Source organism: Lampris incognitus, chromosome 3 (genome assembly GCF_029633865.1).
Source record: "Lampris incognitus isolate fLamInc1 chromosome 3, fLamInc1.hap2, whole genome shotgun sequence".
Lineage (NCBI taxonomy): Eukaryota > Metazoa > Chordata > Actinopteri > Lampriformes > Lampridae > Lampris > Lampris incognitus.
Window position 1 is genome coordinate 86094599 of NC_079213.1, and position 21560 is coordinate 86116158.

The 21560-nt window shown below is 42.9% G+C and overlaps 1 protein-coding gene across 1 annotated transcript in view; it reads left to right on the top strand.

Moving 5' to 3' along the window:
- agbl4 (AGBL carboxypeptidase 4) overlaps positions 1-21560 on the top strand; it is a 306591-nt gene that overhangs the window by 38480 nt on the left and 246551 nt on the right. The gene's annotated exons all lie outside the window — the stretch shown is intronic.

Here is a 21560-nt window from a genome sequence, read left to right on the forward strand (position 1 = left end):
AGCGATCACGTGCCACAGAGATAAAGTGTGTGGGGGAACGGTGGGTGTGGCCTCTGGTGGGGGGGTGGCATTGAATTTTAGCCACCCCTATCAGATCTTTGTCGTTTCTGTCAGTGCTGTCAGTTATCTGTGACTCAGAGAGGTGCAGAAGACGGTGAAACTGGTTCTATTGGCATTTAAGTCAGACTGCTACTGTGTAATGTGTGTGCATACATACCTGCAAACCCAACAGATAGAGCAAATAGAGAGATAAGAGAGAGGGAGAGAGATATACAGAGAGAGAGGGTTGGGAGAGAGACAAAGAAACAGGCATAAACATGGTGACGTATGGAGGAAGGGGTAATGGAGGGACGGAGAAAGAGATTGAATAAAAAGAAGCGATTAAGAATGAGAAGCGGATAGAGAAGGGAACAGTACAAGGCAAGGATGCTGTTCCACTGCATGCTGTTGCTGCTGTCTCCTGCAGTGTGCCCATCCCCAGCCCGGCCCCCGCTATCAGGCCTATCGGCCCATCTCCCTGCAGTGCTGTAGTCAGCACTAATCACATTTTATGGCCCTGAGATGAATGGGAGGCCTCGGCTTGGAGCTGGATCGATCCCAGGGCCAGATAGACCAGCACCAGCAGCCTGCTGCCTGGGCCAACAGGATATTTGCTGTTGAGGCAAAACATGAGGAACAGAGAAGGAGAGAGAGAAAGACATAGAGCAGGATACAATATAGACAAACAAACAAAAAAAAAAGAAGAGGGGCAGATATGTGTAGATGTACACACACATAAAACGCATGAGTGCAGACACAATATGAGTGGCACACACAAGGACAAGCCTACAGGTGAGAAAAACAGGTGAAAAGGCATTTTCAGAGTTGCGCACAACTCTTGAGTTCTCCGTATATGTTCTCTTATTGGCTCCTTTTTTTTTTTATAAATCTATTTCTTATCTGTCCAATTTCCTTCTCCAAAGAGGACTTGTGTGAATTTATTCTACTCCACTCGAAAAGAGGTCTGGGTAACTGCTGCCTGGGCATTTTGCTGAGGTTTGTGGTGCTGTAAATGTGTTTGCGTCTGCTTCTGGAGGTGCATTAGTGTGTGCATTTGTGCAAGGTGAGTGTTTCTATCTGATTTAAGATTTAGATATTTATTGTGTGTGTGTGTGGGGGGGGTGGCATGATACTATGAAGACATACATTTTTTTTTGTCTTTATGGCTTTGACATCATTACAATATGAAAACACCTTGAAAAATAATGGAGATAGAAAGAATAATGGTGTGAGTAAATAAAGGAACTAAGTACAGCTATGTGGGGAGAGACTGTGCTATAGAGATATCAGTGGGTTCCAGGGGAGAACTGGGCTGTTGGAGTGTTTCATCCAGCTAAGCCTTGCTAACTCTCAGCCCGAGCCAGGGGAATGGGGAACAGTAAAAGCCCGTGATATTGGAAGTGAGATGGCCATTTTGAAGGAATGTAAGCTGGTGAAACAGATTTGGTCTGCCTCAATCAGCTTAGCAGCTTTGTGGAAATTGGCTTCACTGTAGCAGCAGTTATGATGGATGGCTGGATGGATGGACGTCTCTTTTTTTTTGCCTGCCTTTATTTTTTTTTATTTTTTGTATTACCTAAACCACTTACTCACCTCAAAACCTATCTGTCTCTAGGTGTTGTGAGACTGATGCTGGTTAATTAGGTTGCGACGAGGAGGACTGTGTGATGCCATGTGATGTCCATGCCATGCTAAGCTGAGCCTTTTCTTTTTTGCTGAGTACTATGAGGAAAGAGATTTCTTGCAGCGTGGCTGTGTCATTCCGAGCATGGCCATTCGACAGTGTTTTTTGGTGAAATATCAACAGGGCCATATAGCAAGGCAGGGTCCTCTTTGCTCTTCTCTGTTGCTTGACTTGATTAGGGACAGTAGAGGATAGAATAGAAGAATAATGTTTTCATTCATTTCACATTAAAGTAAGTGAAAATTCATTGATGGGAAATGTGTTATTTTTTCTGGCTGTGAAAATGCCCGCTGTACACAGGACTTAATCTGTTTTCATATATTGTTGGCTATTGGGAAAAAATGAAATAAAAATATTTGGGATTCTCTACATTTAGTCTTTCTTTAGTTTGATAGTGCATCCCATTTTTCAAATCCTTTGACGTAGAAAATAGGAATTGAATTTCAACTCATCAGAAAAATACTGGCTACTGCTTTTCCCCCCTCAGTTTCCACTCGTGTCCTAACCAGTGGGTGAGCTGGTTGCCAACTCATTGGAATGACTTGATGTGCCGTTGTGTTGTGCTGTGGGGGTGTGCTTGGTGTCAGCCTCCGTGAAGGGCACGGCTGTGAGCTATTATCATAGGAGCCTTCAGGGAGCCATTCTTATAAGACAGGCAGTAAAACCGAGCGCCTTCAACTCCTCATACCACCGCAGGAGTGATTTGCAAGCTTCACTTATCCAGGGAAAGCACAGTGCAGGGCAGTTACTGTCTATAATGGGGGAGAGGACGAACTGAGGCAGAATAGGCTACGTGGTGCTTTGAATCCCTAAAGGGCTGTCGTCACTTTACTTTTTCAGATCACGCTCACCCATTGAAATTCATCAGTAGCAATGTTATGTCATGTTGCAGGGGGATAGGTTAAACATTAAAAAGAGGGTGTTAACACTTTGTCTTTCAGCCATTACGTCTTGCATCTCAGCAATGCTAATCGACCAGTCCTGCTTTATTTAAGCAGCCAGTATTTACTCCAGAATGCAAGTAGGCTTGGATCAGGGCTTTCATTAATGAATAGGGCTTTGTATGACTCAGCTATGGCATGTCACATTGTCTAATTGGTCCTAAAAGGCCTTTAAACGTCCACTTTGATGTGACAGTTTTTCAAATGTGTAATTTACCCATTAGTTTGGCAGATGGGAGTGTTTTGATGCCTAGTTTTAATGTAGAGAGAAAAAGAGAGAAGCAAAGCAGGATGATAAGAATGAAAAGCAGAGAGAGAGTGAGAGAGCGAGAGCAAGAGAGAGAGAGAGAGAGAGAGAGAGAGAGAGGCAGTTTCCCTGACTTGTCTAGAGTAGTGTAATGGATGTGATGCACATTGATTTTTTTCCCCCTTCCCCACAGAAAAGAACCAAGAAGAGACGCAGTATGTGTGTGTGTGTGTTTGTGTGCGTGTGTTGTATTTACAAGAAATGACTTGTTCATGTAGGCTGTATATTTCCCTCACCTCCCATCCCAAGCAGAACGAGTTGGCCTCAGTTCCAGGAAGTCGGCTGCTGGCTTTGCCGTGTGGCATCCCAGCTCCTCTTCACTGCTGCATAATGGAGCTCTTATCTGAGCTGGCTGCTCCAATGGCTCTGGACAGTGTCCTAGCATGTCCTAGAGGGGCCCTGTCTGCTGTTGCCTGGGCCGACACATTTTTCCTCACCTCGTGCTCCTCCCTCTCCATTTTAACCCCGTCATTCCACCCTCCCCTCTGTGACACTGCAGAACCGCCCTTTGATGAAAGTACCTGTAGGAGCACAAGCCCACCTCACCCACCCCCGTCCTCCCTCTCATGTACATCCATTCCCCCTCTCCCCTCCCTCTTCGTGTCCTGTGTTGTGTGGCTGTTATCCAGCAGTGGCAGAGGGACAGCGTGGTCCCTCATAGTATTGTTAGAGGAGCGAGGGCTAATGGTGGCCGGCGTACTGTAGAGAGGGGCGTCGCCATAGTTGCTTGCGGTAGGACAGTGTGGGGCCTGCCTGTGGGAGGGCTTTTAACTGGACAGTCCTCGGTTCCAGGATTAGACACTGCAGCTCAGCCATGGGCACTTTATCAGGTCTACCCATACTGTCAACAACATGCACAGGCAAGCATCCATGTACACTCTTCCATGAACACAAGAATTCACAGACATGCACAAATACACACACACTCAAGCCCTCCTCACCAGGTCTGCCTGTCTGTTTACTCTGTATGTCTAAAAGACTCCCCATGCTGGCTAGCTATGCCATTTTTAGTCTTCAGCTTTGCTTTTTTTCGTTATTTTTCTGCCGCCATTGCATATGGTGTTGGCTAGATAGGCATGTATCCTGTGCTTGTGTCCCTCTCTGCTTTGGAAATTCCTTTTTAAGCTTTCCCTCTCTGGAGTCTCCAAAGGAGAGAAACGGGTTTCTGTGTGGCTCTGCCAAAGGGATTATTTGACTTCAAATGCACCACAAAGGCACAGAAAGTTTAGGGATCCTAGTTTCAAACCCTTAGTAGGAAGTTGTCAAATGGCTTGTGCTTTTTTTTTCTTTTTTTTTTGTTTGAAGACATGCAAGTCATCCGACGGTTTTGCCAGGGAGCACAGAGTATCTGGTGACCTTGCTCTGTTAGGGGGAACTAAGGCGTCCCACTCCATTGTCAATTCTGATGCTCCCCAGATTGCTTCATAATGACATGGACAAAAGGATATGACGACAGTGCACAAAGATTTTTCAAACTGTCCATCCTGATAGCAAAATGAGTTTTCCTGGGTTATCTCCGCTGAAGCATGGTTCCTTATCAGAATTCACTGCCTTATTTTCAACTTGATTCAGTTTAAAAAGGAGACTCAGCGCTTAAGGCCATGTTTTGAAATGAAGCAGATACTGTTTTCATTAATCTCATTTGGATACGCTATATTCAAACAGCACACATTCACACACCACTCCTAGATGATAGTTTCCAGGGATTTTACAGCTAAAAATAATCAGTGCATGGCATTGTAGTAATCATACATCCTAAACTTCTCTCATAGTGTACTTTTGTTTACAGAAATTTCAAAACATTGCACCAAATTTTGTGCCAGTCACACAGGGGTATGTGAATACATGTGATAGGCTCCTATGCTGTTGATGTGCGACGTGCCATGAAAGAGCCCGTAGCCTTGCAAACATGGGCTGGCATGGGACCATGGATAGATGAGTTGGCATGTGTCTGCTCACCAAAACAGTATGTGCATCAGCGGACCCTCCATACAAAGCACAGCAGAGAGGCAGTGTTTTAGATGGTGCCAAAAACCACTCCATAGCTGCCTCTGGTCTTCTTCCTAAAGCCACGAAGGATGAGGAGGATGATTACATCTGTAGCTGTGGCACTGGTGCCACTTAGATTAGATAAGTGCATTAACACAAAGGGGAACCGTCAGGGCCCTCTAGGCGCTCAGAGAGGGCCTAAGATATTCTAAAAAATAATATTTAAAAAGTCATCAGTTCAAAGTTCATTTTATGAATTCATAATTTGACAACATCTAAACAAACTGTTTCTGAGGAAATAAACCCTTCAAACATGCCTCTTCAGTTTGTGTTGCAATGTGAAGGCTTAAATGAATGAAGCTCCTTTGTTTCTTTAATATTACTTTTTGGCATTTTTCACCTTTATTTGATAGCAACAGTAGGGAGAGAAAGGAGATGACATGCAGCAAAGGGCCCGGGCTGGATTCAAACCCAGGCCACTGCAGTAAGGACTCAGCCTTATGTGGTACCACTCTACCAGATGTGCCACCGGGGTACCCTCTCCTTTGTCTCTCAATCAGAATTTTGGTGCCTCTGCAGTTGCAGGGACGAAAATGCCATGCTTTTAGCTCTGTGATTGGTGGTCCAGCTTTAATTTTATAGAGTTCCGAGCAATAATAATTCAATGAGAGAGTAATTTCAAATGACAGTTAAAGTGACCAATCATAGCTTCCCTCTAAATGGGTGGGCTTTGTAATCGCTAACTTAATGCAAGTTCTGCTCACTACCGGGGCACACAAACCCCACGCTAGCAAAAAGAAAAAAAAACTGCTGATAAACTAGATAGCTAACTAGCCTGTTGGTTCACAATGGATGCTGCGAGTAATGTCACCGCTAGTGAAGAGGACATCATTGCAAATTTATTTTCCACACCGTTTTCAAGATGAACTTTTAATGAAAAGTTGGAGTTAATTGGCAAAGGAAAACCTACAGAAGAGCTTAATTTGGTGAGTTATTTAAAATCTAATAGGCTGCCGTACCAGCTGATTTTATTCTGCCTGATTTTACGCTGCAACTGTTTTGTATACATATGTTAAGGTTTGTTTGGGAAAATTGTCATTATGCAGAATTACTGGTAAATCGGTAAATTTACCAACTCAGCGGTAATTTTGCACATTTACCGTAACGTATATATTCAATAGGCCACTGTGCCAATCTGATAATATTATTCATGAACAATATTGCTTGTTTGTGGTTGTCATCAAAATGCCATGATGGCTGTTCACTGTCCACGGTTCTGCAGTGTCTGTCGCTATTGGTTGCTTGGCTGTGTGCACGCTGTCATGATGTGTATGCTTACATGAAATGTTGTTGGTTTTGTGGGGTAGGAGGGAGTGGCTGTCATGCATTTTGCAGTTAGTTTTGCACCCCATTTTTTCACCATATTCTGCTGAAGTGCTCACACAGCTTGTGTGTGATATTATTTGTAAAGAGAATTTGTATTTTGTTTAGAAATTAACTTTTTTTGTGTTTTTTTGGGTGATAACTCTCTCTCTGCTTGTGTTTGCTCATTGCATTGCCTAGGCTGGATGAGCATCTTAATGTTTGTTTCACAACTGGAATTGTTATAAGTAAGTTTTGCCTTACTATAAGAGAAGTCACAGTAAGCTAGGCTGGTAGTTTGCTGCTTTTTGCATGAAGAGGGAAGGGTAGTCACAGGGCTGACGTTTAAGAGTCACGGTAAGCTACTGCATTAACATTCATGGACATTTTGCGCAAGTTTAAAGTTTCCAGTTTTTTTCATTTATATAGCCCTTTTAAAGCAAACACAAGTTTTGCACCAAAGTGCTTCACAAACAGAACAAATACACAAACAGAATAAATGAGAATAAAATAAAACAGGTGCCAATGACACCTAATTATCCTATTACATAGAGGCAGTACAAACAGATAAGGTAAAAACAGAGTTTAGCAGGGGTAAAAAAATAAATGTGTGTATACACACACACACGCACGCACACACACACACACACACACACACGCACACTTACACTTCTCCTGCAGGACACCAGTTCACATTCATTTCAAAAAGAGACAAGCCAAATATCTAGTCGTTTAAAAGATGTTATGTGTTTATTGATGGTTTTTAACTTGGGGCAGGAGGCGATTTAGGCTCTGGAATAGAAAGAGTAAGGCAATGGGGCACAGTGTGGGCTAAAGAAGGGCTGGATGCATGAATGCAGGGGAAAAGCGGGGAAAGAAGAAGAGGTGAGAGAAAGATTGGGAAACAAGGAAAGCTCAAGATTTCTTCCTGCTATTTTTTTCTAGTGGCTCTTCAAGCATGTGAGTAATGTTAGTTTTTGCATCTTGTGAAATTGGTGGGCCTAATTTGGCTCTAACCACCAAATATATATCAGCAAAAATGTTGCCATTGCAACAGCTGAGTGGGCGAGTCAGAAGGGTAACCATGACATGTTTAAAAGTTGTTTTTTTTGTTTTCAAAATTAATCTCATGTAGTTTTAAACAAAATATTGTTAACATCTTAGGTTTATTCATACTAGTTTGACCATCAGACAGTAGTGTACATATTGACTTACTGTCTTAAACTTTGATTCTGTTTGCCGCTGCATCTGTTCAACCTCGTTCGCTGCTCAGTTTGTCTCCTCTCACACTGAAAGAAAAAAAGGGTTTCAAAAATGCAGCTTGCTCTTATAAATATTCACCATCAAGTTTAGCTATCCTTGAAAACAGTGAATTCTGAATAGTGCAAAATCAGCTGCTAATGATAAACCCTTCACCAATTCAGGCATGTTTGTGAGCTTGTTTTGACTTATTTATGTTATGGTGCCGTGATTGGCCAATTTGAGGAAGAAATGCATTTAAGAAAATAGAAAAATAAAACGCTGGTCAAACGACAGCCAAAATCCATGCAACAGGCCAGCAACTCATAAAAAAATTGCCTCTCTCCCAACACATGCACACACACACACACACGCACGCACGCACGCACGCACACACACACACACACACACACACACACACACACACACACACACACACAATAGTCTGGTGGTTTAGCTCACTTTAAAAAGAAATTAAAAATAAGGATTAAAAAAAAGTTTGCAAGCGCTGATGTAGTGCCCTCTGCACATCAGGTGATGACTGCTGTCATGTTGGCAATGGCTGCTTACATGTCTTACATAATGTACATAGTATATAACACAGATAAACATTCCTTACACTCCTTACATAATGATGCACAAAAAATATTGCACACAAAGTATTAAAATTGTGCACACACAACACCCCAAAACAAGGCAACAAATTGCATCACATGTGCACAAAATAGTATTACGTGCCTTCAGTTCAGTTAAACGTGCTCTTGAAATAGGAAAAAATAAAATTATTTGACATCTACCAGGCTCCGTATTATCCAAATATGCTGCAGAAGTTTTAAAGTGGTGGATGAGGGTCCATAATTGTTAGGTTACATCACACATTTGCAAGCTTGAAATCAGAGGCAACATGTCATCCATATTGTGTGTGTCATACAGAAAACAAGACTAGGTCAAAACCTAGTATACAGTGCATCCGGAAAGTATTCACACCCCTTCACTTTCCCCACATTTTGTTATGTTACAGCCTTATTCCAAAATGGATTCAATTCCTTTTTTTCTCGTCAATCTACATACAATACCCCATAATGACAAAGCAAAAAAGGTTTTGTAGAATTTTTTGCAAATTTATTAAAAATAAAAAAACTGAAATATTGCATGTACATAAGTATTCACACGCTTTGCTATGACACTCAAAATTGAGCTCAAGTTCATCCCGTTTCCACTGATCATCCTTGAGATGTTTCTACATCTTGATTAGAGTCCACCCGTAGTAAATTCAATTGATTGGACATGATTTGGAAAGGCACACACCTGTCTATATAAGGTCCCACTGTTGACAGTGCATGTCAGAGCAGAAACCAAGCTATGAAGTCAAAGGAATTGTCTGTGGACCTCCGAGACAGGATTGTATCGAGGCACATATCTGGGGAAGGGTACAAAAAAATTTCTACAGCTTTGAAGGTCCCGAAGAGCACAGTGGTCTCCATCATTCGTAAATGGAAGAAGTTTGGATCCACCAGGACTCTTCCTAGCGCTGGCCTCCCAGCCAAACTGAGCAATCGAGGGAGAAGGGCCTTGGTCAGGGAGGTGACCAAGAACCCGATGGTCACTCTGACAGAGCTCCAGCATTCCTCTGTGGAGATGGGAGAACCTTCCAGAAGGACAACCACCTCTGCAGCACTCCACCAATCAGGCCTTTATGGTAGAGTGGCCAGACGGAAGCCTCTGCTCAGTAAAAGGCATGACAGCCCACTTGGAGTTTGCCAGAAAGCACCTAAAGGACTCTCAGACCATGAGAAATAAGATTCTCTGGTCTGATGAAACCAAGATTGAACTCTTTGGCCTGAATGCTAAATGTCACGTCTGGAGGAAACCAGGCACCTCTCATCACCTTGCTAATACCATCCCTACAGTGAAGCATGCTGGTGGCAGCATCATGCTGTGGGGATGTTTTTCAGCGGCAGGAACTGGGAGACTAGTCAGGATCGAGGGAAAGATGAATGGAGCAAATTACAGAGAGATCCTTGATGAAAACCTGCTCCAGATCACTCAGGACCTCATACTGGGGTGAAGGTTTACCTTTCAACACGACAACGACCCTAAACACACAGCCAAGACAACGAAGGAGTGGCTTCGGGACAAGTCTGTGAATGTCCTTGAGTGGCCCAGCCAGAGCCCAGACTTGAACCCTATTGAACATCTCTGGAAAGACCTGAAAATAGCTGTGCAGCGATGCTGCCCATCTAAGCTTACAGTGCTCGAGAGGATCTGCAGAGAAGAATGGGAGAAATACCCCAAATATAGGTTTGCCAAGCTTGTAGCTTCATACCCAAGAAGACTTGAGGCTGTAGTCGCTGCCAAGGGTGCCTCAACCAAGTACTGAGTAAAGGGTGTGAATACTTATGTACATGCAATATTTCAGTTTTTTACTTTTAATAAATTTGCAAAAATTTCTACAAAACCTTTTTCACTTTGTCATTATGGGGTATTGTGTGTAGATTGATGACAAAAAAAAAGAGGAATTTAATCCATTTTGGAATAAGGCTGTAACATAACAAAATGTGGGGAAAGTGAAAGGGTGTGAATACTTTCCGGATGCACTGTATAAAATCCAGTGATTCAAGTAAATTCTATATAAATAAAGAATTACCAAGAATTTACTTGAATCACTGGATTATTTTGCTCCTTTTTGTTGAGCACTTTCCCTACCGTTGAGTGTTTCTTTTAACAAAGTTATAAATATATGTGTAAAACATTATAGACCTGGGCTAATAGCTGACAGAATGTGGAACTGGAGTTGGCTGTGCCCACTGCTCCTAGTGTGTAGGAAGGGTTAAATGCAGAGGACAAAATTTGACTCAATGTATGTGAGTACTGAGAAATGACAATAAAGAAATTGTAAATAAATATAAATCTTATAAATACAAATCTCACATCTTAAATTTGTTAGAGCTAGTAAGCTGTTTCTGCACTTCTATTTCACAACACTTTGTCGGGTATTTTCTCAGATTCAGAGCCTATCAATATGAGCATTTATGTAGGTCTATAATTTATCCATGATATGAAAAATTGTCCCACGCTGTTATGTCATAAAAAGTGCATAGATAGGACCTCGTTCAACCAAATCCCTCAGAATTACACACATGCATAAAACACACCAACGTTTTTGGAAAATGCTTTTTTATTAACAAATAAAAATACAAAAAACAATACTGTAGAACAACAGACTCCTTAACAATTAATGCCTTTAATTAAACCGAAAAACACGTGTTGCAGTGCTATGCCGTTCATCTCAGCTAAGAATGGAGAAATGGCTGGCTGACTCCTTGAGTTATGTTACCCCCCCCCACACACACACACCCACCCACATACACCACCCTGACTGCCAAAGCTCCGAATATTTGCGGTTGATTACTACCAAAGCTCTGGAGCTCCAAAAAACTGGTAATCGGGATAGCCCTAGTAAAGCTTTTCAGCTGAGTGCAGTTTGTCCTTGTTTTGCGTCTGATTGCAATTATCCATGTGGAAAAGTATAAATGGTGGCTTTGTGCCAGGAACACAGTAGGCAGGTTCAGTGTCATCCTGATGTCATCAAGTATAGCAAGAATCTTTGGACCTGGGAACCTGTATCCGCAAATGATTTGGTCTCGGTTAAATCAAAAATCGATATTCTCCTGTGAAATATCTGCTCACAAGCACACCTGGCATGGCGATGCCTTCGCCTGGCTACCATCACTGCTGCCATGATCACTGGAAAGTCTGGACATCAGTTGCCACCAACTCGCTGAAGACACCAATAATTTTCATTCTAACTGCATGTGTGTATTAGTGCTGGTGTTTTGCAATGAGGCTCATTTGGAAAGAAAGGGGCCAATTTTGCACCGACTGTATGCATATGACCTAGTGTAAATAGCACCAGTGCACCAAGACGCTATTTGCTTGACAGCAGAGTCAGGGGTGCATTTCACCCTTAGCGGTTACGTGTAACTTCAGTGACATTGTTGGTCACCTGATCCAGCGGCCCAATCGTGTCAAACATGTTCACTAAGTCAGTCAGTCAGTCAGTCAGTCAGTCAGTCAGTCAGTCAGTCAGTCAGTCAGTCAGTCAGTCAGTCAGTCAGTCAGTCAGCGACATTCACGTTTGTAGGGCTGGCCTGCTGGTCCAGTCCAGCCAAAAACAGAGATAGTGGGAGGCCAAAATAATCACCATCAGCTAAATGAAGAGCCAATAAAATTCCCAGTATATCAGTTTTTGAGATCCATCATTCATTTCCTACTACTTGAGCACAGCACCTTTAAAAAACCAACACAAAACCTTTTTAGTTGTCAGCCGTGCTTTGTGTTTATAAGATTTAGTTGCCCAGGATGGAAAATTGGTTGTCCTTAGTGTAGCATGTTGAAGTGGTTAGAATTATGATATGGTGATATAATTATTATAAAGGACACTTTGTTTCCTTTATTAGTCCCCTTGGGGAAATTCAGTTACTGCAAATTAACCCATCCTAGCTGTGATCTGTGTAGCTAGGAGCAGTGGGCTGCTGCCTTCATGCTTAAACCCTAACATGCATGTCTTTTTGATGGTGGGAGAAACTGGAGCACCTGGAGAGAACCCACTGCAGACATGGGGAGAACATGCAAACTCCACGCAGAGGACCTGGGATGACCCCCAAGGTTGGAAAACCCTGGGGTTCGAACCCAAGACCTTTTTGCTGTGAGGTGACAGCACTAACCACTGGGGCACCGTGCCACCAAGAACCTCAGAAACATATTTTAACTATCAGTGAGTTAGACTATTTATTATTTAAGAATTGAGATTATTGTTTGGCGAACCACATTACCAGGAATGACTAAGTCTCATTTACTTAAATCGGTCACATCTAGGCTGGATAGAGCTCAACTCTAATGGTGAGTGCTTCAGGCCAGTTAACATCAAACCACACATGTACACAAGAGTTATTACTTTATCCAAAAAGTAATGAATTTACTAACTGAATAGGTGGAACACACTACATAAAACAAAGCAACTAAATCATCTAATAAACGAAATAAATTAAAGTAAAAAAGAAAACATCGAATAAAATAAGTGGATAAAAGCATAAATTGGAGAAGTTAATAAAATAAGTGAATAGTTCATACATCAAGGTGATTTTTGAGTAAAGGTAACGGCCCTGTGATGGCCTGGCAGCCTATCCAGGGTGTCTCCCTGCCTGCCGCCCAATGACTGCTGGGATAGGCTCCAGCATCCCCGCTACCCTGAAAGCAGGATAAGCGGTTTGGATAATGGATGGATGGATGGTAACGTTCACATTTGATTACATCAGGAACATGTGACCCAAATTTTAACAGTACTTTTATTGAAAGGCAGTCTTATTTGAAAACTGCTGAGGTGTTTAGCAGTTGGCTAGCAATAAGCATGTTTTCCCAGGACAGCGGCTTAGACTGAGGCTTTGCTGGAAATTAGCTGACTAAAACAATCTGAATGGAATTGGAATTGTAGAGGACAGTGAGTAAAGTATTTAGCTCTAACTCACCACAGGTTCACCTCCTGTGATAAGAAGACTGCTTGTTGCTCACATATTTTCCATGAGCAACTCTTAGTCTCAGCAAGGAAGCATTTGGTGGCTGTCTTGTGAGCTGTTGTCACTGCACAGAAACCTGAAAAGCAGATTTATCCAGCTCTGCACCTTCTGACATGTAGACAGACCAAGAGCCCATCTGAACATATCAAAACGAATACTTGAAATTGAACTTTTAAAAAAGGTAAACAGAAATCAAAAGAGGAGCGACAAAGAGGCGAGCATGGAGAATGTGTCACAGCGGTTCACAGGGAGCCAGGGCATGGTGTGCTTATGCTTGCTGAAGGCATCGCAATGCTGCCAGGAGTTTCACAGGGAGGCCGGGCATGGCGCAAGGACGAGGTTGGGGCCTTTCGAAGCTTCGGTGCATCTGTATGAAATGATGAGCCCAGTGTCAGGACATGGATCATCCTTTTACACTGGGTAATGAATACAGATTGCACACCGGATAGAGAGGCACTGCAGTCTGTTGCGCCACAAATGAAACAACTGCCGCTCTAATCAAATAGTCTTTTCATGCCAGCGCAGCCCTCGACTTGGGCTAAATTCAATTCCACATTCACAGATTCACGGGTTGGGGGAGTTGGAGGAATTGTGGGAGGAAAGTGAGGGTTATAAATGTTGTAATTAGAATATTTTTTATTTTGTGTGTGGATGTGTGTGTGTGTGTACTGTGGATGTATATGTGATATCTGTGCATGTGTGTGCATTTGCTGTATGTATGTGTTTGTGTGTGTTTGTATGTGTCCTTTTGTCTTTGTTTGTGTATCCATGTTTGTTTGTGTTGTGCATGTGTGTATGAGTTTGTATGTGTGTGTGATTGAAATTGTCTTTGTGTGTCTGTATGTGTGTGCCTTTTTGTGTCTGTGCCTGTTTTTTTAATGTGTGTTAGTGTGTATTGGTATGGGGGAGTGCTCTCTGGCATTGTGTTGTTAACCACTTGGTATTTAGATAGCAGTTGGAGGAATGAGTCCAATTACATACACGCACGCGCACACTCGCACGCACGCACACACACACACACACACACACACACACACACACACACACACACACACACACACACACAGTCTTTCACATTTAGCTAATTATGCCAACTAGTGGCTTGGGAGAAGACGCTCTCTGTATTCTGTATTTAGGGAACAGCGAGGAGCTTTGAAGGGGAGCCGCGCTGCCTCTTTGATGCTGCTTTTGTTTTCTGTTTGTGTGGTTTAATAATTTAATCAAGCCAAACGTCCTCCATCTCTCTGTAACGTGTCTGTCGGTGGAGGCTAATTACTCTGCAGATTGTTCTCCTGGTGCTGGAGATGGGAGTTTAGATCCAGTGAGGGGGGATGTGTGCTGATGGCTGTAATTTAACAGTGTGCCGATGGGCTAAGCTGTCTGTCGACCGCTGTTTTATTGTTGTGGGATGCTGCTGACGAGCTACTATTCTAATACCAACACCATCTGATGGGGTTGCCTGCTATGTAATGGTGTATTGTCTTCACTCACCTTGGAGAGAGGGAGCAGGAGATCTATCTATAGATCTATGTATCTATGTATCTATGTATCTATCTATCTATCTATCTATCTATCTATCTATCTATCTATCTATCTATCTATCTATCTATCTATCTATCTATCTATCTATCTATCTATCTATCTATCTATCTATCTATCTATCTCTTTTAGATTAATCAAACTTTCTGTTCAAGGATATCTATGACATTGTTCCCATCTAGGGTGGCACGGTGGTGCAGTGGTTAGTGCAGTCACCTCACAGCAAGAAGGTCCTGGGTTCGATCCCCGGGATAGGCCAGCCTTAGTGGGTCATCCCGGGTCGTCTTCTGTGTGGAGTTTGCATGTTCTCCTCATGTCTGCGTGGGTTTCCTCTGGGGGCTCCAGTTTCCTCCCACAGTCCAAAGACATGTAAGTCAGGTGAATTGTCTGTACTAAATTGCCCCAAGGTATGAATGGGTGTGTGTGTGTGTCGGCCCTGTGATGGCCTGGTGGCCTGTCCAGCGTGTCCCCCCCGCCTGCCGCCCAATGACTGCTGGAATAGGCTCCAGCATCCCCGTGACCCTGAGAGCAGGATAAGTGGTTCAGATATTGGATGGATGGATGTTCCCATCTAACCTCTGCTCAATTTAACAAATCTTTTGGCATTATTGAACCATATATAAGACATTCTGATGCTACTTTCAGTTCACAAGACCAACTACAGCCCACCATGCCCTCAGAGTAAGTCTTGAACCAAATGGACCAACTGATTAGCTTTTCATGCTGTTGGCCCTAATTAGCCTCCTTGTAACCAAATCAACAGACAGACTAGATTAGCGCTCGCAACTCTGTAAAATGTTGCACAGACTACAGGAGATAAACATGTTTTGCCGTTGCATTAGAAAGCCCAGGTTGGGATGCTAGAGCTGGACTCAAAAACAGATACTCCCTGATCTCTCCTAATTTAGGGGGTTTGAGCAGAAGATGTGAGAAAAGTTACTACAGACCCACTGGTTTGTGGGTCCGAGTAATCATAGTGATTCACTCTTTGATCCTTGGATGCCACATCTTTTTGCCATTGTGGAGTAGAATTCACCAATAAATTAGAGTGTTCAACTGCTAATAGGAACCATGAGCTAAGTTTAGGTTGTTTTGACAGGTTACTTTGACCATGTTAACAGTTTTTGCTGTAGGGATATGGCACTTGGGGCGGCATGGCTCAGGAAGTAGAGCGGATTGTCTAGTGCAGATCGTCTAGTAATCGGAAGGTCACTGGTTCGATCCCCGGCTCCTCCAGAGAGCATGTCAAAGTGCCCTTGAGCAAGACACTGAACCCCTAACTGCTCCTGATGAGCAGGTTGGTGCCTTGCATGGCAGCCTCCACCATCAGTGTGTGAATGTGTGTGTGTGAATGTGAGGCATACACTGTAAAGAGCTTTGAGTGGTCGGTAGACTAGAAAAGTCTATATGAATGCAGTCCATTTGCCATTCACTAAGGCCTAGGACAGAGGGTTAGCAATACAAATAACTTGTTTTTACAATCTGTAATATTCCAATATTTAATTACATGTAATTCATAGGATTGGTTTGCTCTAAGGAGACAGCCCGGGTCAAACATGCATCAAGCACTTTGATTGGACTTTCATTTAGTGAGCTACAAGCCACACACGTGTTTACATGAACCCATGTGAGTTGAGGCTTTTGGTATTGTGAGAATCCAGGAATGATCAAGGCTGAGGATAAAAATATCCTTAGTTCAGGCAACCATAGCAACATTCACAGTTGTCTCACATTATTCAAAAGGCCACAAGGTTAACTCGCAAATATAAGTTCAAAGCAGGGGTATGAACCCTGGGAACTGACAGCAAATCAATTCACAATTCTTTGGTTTTTGGTTGGATTCAAAGTGATTTTTGAAAATTTTAAACGATTCAATTTGATTTGATACACTGAAGTGATTTGATTCAATAACTTAAAGAAATATTACATTCCAGTCAAATAATTCTTTCAAAAGCGGCTGGCGACGCCACGTGTATCGGTAGTCTGCAGCCCTCCCCGCATCGGCAGAAGGGGTGGAGCAGCGACCGGGACGACTCGTAAGAGTGGGATAATTGGACACATACAACTGGGGAGAAAAAGGAGGAAAAAAAGTCTAAAAAAAGAATTCTTTAAAGACTACAATGTCTCTAAGGCATGGCAAATGAATGACAGACAAACTATATATCTATATAGTATCCATGTCTGACGATTGTAGTGTTGCTAATCTATGTTAAATACACTGTGAGAGCCATGAAACCAGAGTCAAATTTCATGTGTGTGCAAACTTACATAGCCAATGAAATCTGTTTCTGCTTCTGATTCTACTGCAACACATTTATTGTAATTTGTAACAAAGATAATGTCAAAAGAAAATGCTCGGCATATGTCTAAACATGTTTACAAAGTGTGTGTATGTATGAAATAGAGATGTGAATAATTACAGAGAAGTTTTTAATTTCTAAAAATGTAAAGTGATCAACATGATCTAACCACAGAGGGCTTGTTTGAGAAAATGCTATGTCTCTTGCAGTGCTAAACACTCATTCTGATGTGAGACAGGTGCCAGGAACACAAGGGTGTCTTGATGCTAGCTCAGACAGATGTGGTGGTTCTTTCTCATGAGACCTCTGTATCTCAACACCTCCCTGGCCATCTCACTGAAAAGCTAATGGCTTTGAATGGTATAGCTTGGCTTCAATGTGATGATCATTTTGCAGAATTCAATACTTGCAACCGCACTGCAGAGGCACTGATCCATTGATATGGATCTGTACTCAATGAACGGATGTGTGTCTCAGTAAATTAAAATTGAATTTCAAGAGCTGAATTTGAATTGCGAGAACTGGATTTCAATTTTGAGAACTGAATATGGTTTGGAATTCAGCAAACCGATGAAATCAATTTCAAATTATGACTATTCAGGTTCAGTTTTCAATGTATTTGTTCAAGTTGCAAATTCAAATTGTGTTTCAAATTCAGTTTTTTTCAAATTCAAATTATGTGATTCAAATTCAGTTTTTTTCAAACTGAAATTGTGATTCAAATTCTTTTTTTTCTCTTCCATATTCAAATTTAGTTTCTAGTGACATATTTCTGTCCATACCTTACCTTCTGCCCTGACCAGTTTGGATTTTCATCCAGTTCATTGATTCTCGATGATTACTCTCAAATTGTTTGTGAATATTCAATTCAAAGAAGGTGATGCGGTCATTGCTGATGGGTTGTGAGGGCTGTTTTGGTGGCTTCTGATTGGATGTTGCAGGCTGTGAGGATAGATGCCGTCAGTCTGTGATCATACCTAATGTGGTTAAGTGAAGGCAGTTGGGCTTGTTTCTTCAGTGTGTTGTCAAGAACAGTGGGATGTGGGATAGCTGCTGGTAGCATGCCAGACCAAGGAGGATGCTTACACAGAGAGGAGAGATGTATATAGCTACTATAAAGGCCAGTTGGGGGTGACAGGTGAGGGGTGGGGATCATATTCTCTTGCACACACATGTAAGAAACGTACAAGGCACTCACTCAGCCACTAATACACTCATATGACATGATATAATGTCTTGGCCTTGGAGGTGGTGCGTGCATATTAGTATTTGTGTGTGTGTGTGTGTGTGTGTGTGTGTGTGTGTGTGTGTGTGTGTGTGTGTGTGTGTGTGTGTGTGTGTGTGTGTGTGTGTGGAGCTGGTGTTCTGTGATGGTTGTCTGACCATGCAGGATTCTATCTCCCAGCAGCACCTGGGGTTGGGGGTGTCTGAGCTCAGGACTACCATAAATCAGGACTTTGGCCTTGACAGTGTGTTTGTGCGTGCGCGTGTGTGTGTGTGTGTGTGTGTGTTTGTTGGTGCCTGCAGGTGTATATGCAGAAGCAGAATGTCAATGACACAAAACAGCAGTTATTCAGGTTTAGAAATGTGTGTGTGTGTGTGTGTGTGTGTGTGTGTGTGTGTGTGTGTGTGTGTGTGTGTGTATGTGTGTGTGTTTTGCCTTGTGTTTATATGTGCAGGGTTAGAGCCCCTGGGGGATCTGACTTCCCCTTCTGTGATGCCTGTCTCATCTGTTATGAATGTTTCATGTCTCACCTGCGGCTACCATTGGATGGACACCAACACACACACAGATGAACACACAAATACACACACACACCTTGCACACAAACTCATATTAGGCATATGAAAAGTCTATTACCTTCCCATCTCAAACCTCTTTAAACCCCTTTAGAATTGTATGTATTTTGACATTTTTCATCTTTTAAGTGTATTTGTTGTTGTGGAATTTGTATTATATACACACACACACACACACACACACACATACACACACACATATATATATATAACTTTGTTAAAAGAAACACTCAACGGTAGGGAAAGCACTCGACAAATAAGGAGCAAAATAATCCAATGAGTCAAGTAAATTTGCTTATGACATGAAACAAGCTTTAACTGTCTCATAAAGAACTTACTTGACTCACTGGATTATATACACTCACCGGCCACTTTATTAGGCACACCTGTCCAACTGCTCATTAACGCAAATGTCTAATCAGCCAATCACATGGCAGCAACTCAATGCATTTAGGCATGTAGACATGGTCAAGACGATCTGCTGCAGTTCAAACCGAGCATCAGAATGGGGAAGAAAGGTGATTTAAGTGACTTTGAACGTGGCATGGTTGTTGGTGCCAGACGGGCTGGTCTGAGTATTTCAGAAACTGCTGATCTACTGGGATTTTCACGCACAACCATCTCTAGGGTTTACAGAGAATGGTCCGAAAAAGAGAAAATATCCAGTGAGCGGCAGTTCTGTGGGCGAAAATGCCTTGTTGATGCCAGAGGTCAGAGGAGAATGGCCAGACTGGTTCGAGCTGATAGAAAGACAACAGTAACTCAAATAACCACTCATTACAACCGAGGTATGCAGAAGAGCATCTCTGAACGCACAACACGTCGAACCTTGAGGCAGATGGGCTACAGCAGCAGAAGACCACACCGGGTGCCACTCCTGTCAGCTAAGAACAGGAAGCTGAGGCTACAATTCGCACAGGCTCACCAAAATTGGACAATAGAAGATTGGAAAAACGTTGCCTGGTCTGATGAGTCTCGATTTCTCCTGCGACATTCGGATGGTAGGGTCAGAATTTGGCGTCAACAACATGAAAGCATGGATCAATCCTGCCTTGTATCAATGGTTCAGGCTGGTGGTGGTGGTGTAATGGTGTGGGGGATATTTTCTTGGCACACTTTGGGCCCCTTAGTACCAATTGAGCATCGTGTCAATGCCACAGCCTACCTGAGTATTGTTGCTGACCTTGTCCATCCCTTTATGACCACAGTGTTCCCATCTTCTGATGGCTACTTCCAGCAGGATAACGCGCCATGTTATAAAGCTCGAATCATCTCAGACTGGTTTCTTGAACATGACAATGAGTTCACTGTACTCAAATGGCCTCCACAGTCACCAGATCTCAATCCAATAGAGCACCTTTGGGATGTGGTGGACCGGGAGATTCGCATCATGGATGTGCAGCCGACAAATCTGCAGCAACTGCGTGATGCTATCATGTCAATATGGACCAAACTCTCTGAGAAATGTTTCCAGTACCTTGTTGAATCTATGCCACGAAGGATTAAGGCAGTTCTGAAGGCAAAGGGGGTCCAACCCGGTACTAGCAAGGTGTACCTAATAAAGTGGCCAGTGAGTGTATATTTTTTTTTCCCACAAAGATGGCGGCCTCATCCAGTGCCGGTGTGGGAAGATGGCGGTACAAATGCATGACTGGGGCAGCCTTGCCCAGTAATGTCCATGCAGTTTTTTTGTCCACGTCTGCGTTTAAGTTTTGTCTTCATTTGATTGCTTTGAGAGCTGGCGCTGTATTGGCTAGGAGAACTTGGTCTGCTGCATCTTTTGGGCCCAGGGACCACGGCCCTGCCTGGAGCTGCAACCGAGGAGGTAACACCGAGGGTGGTCTGACAGGAAGTGGGGCAGGCTAAGCTAACTGCTGGCCATGCAGACCGGTAGTTCCGATAACACCGAGGGCGGTCTGGCAACATTCTCACCTGGCGTTGACTGATGTTTTTGGTGTCGTCATGTGGGGTGCAGGAGGTATGTCGAGAGTGTCTGGCTGGGACAGCTGGTGTTGGATCGGCTGTGGGAGCCTGGTCTGCTGTGTCCAGTGGGCCCAAGGACCATGGCCCCTGCCTGGAGCTGCACTCGAGGAGGAAGCACTGAAGGTGGTCTGACAGGATGCAGAAGCGGGGCAGGCTAAGCTAACCCATGCAGACCGGCAGTTCAGACAGTCATCCTGGCTGGTGTTTTTTAAGTTTAGATATATGTGTTAGTATGTTTTCTTGAAGTTCTTGTAGTTTTTGGATATGTGTTTTTGTCTTTGTGTTGCACTGCTTTGGACTGGGGGAAGCGATATTTCATTTCATTTCATCTATGGAAGTACATTAAATGAAATGACAAAGTGTTCCGGATATATAAATGAGGAGCAGAATATATATATGTATGTATGTATATATATATATATATATATATATAGAGAGAGAGAGAGAGAGAGAGAGAGAGAGAGAGAGAGAGAGAGAGAGAGAGAGAGAGAGAGCGATAAGATAGAGAATAGAGAGAGATAATAGAGAGAGAGAGAGAGAGAGAGAGAGAGAGAGAGAGAGAGAGAGAGAGAGAGAGAGAGAGAGAGAGAGAGAGAGAGAGAGAGAGAGAGAGAGAGCGAGCGAGCGAGAGAAAGATAGAGTTTGCATGTGGGTGTGTGTGGGTATTTTGTTAATTCAAATCCAGTTACACACAGGCAATATTTTGTGCAATAAGTGGCTCACCCTATATGCTGAAAACGCAATTGCGTGGGGTCCTGTAAATATTTTTGTTGTTGTTTTTTTAAATAAAGAAAGGCGCTT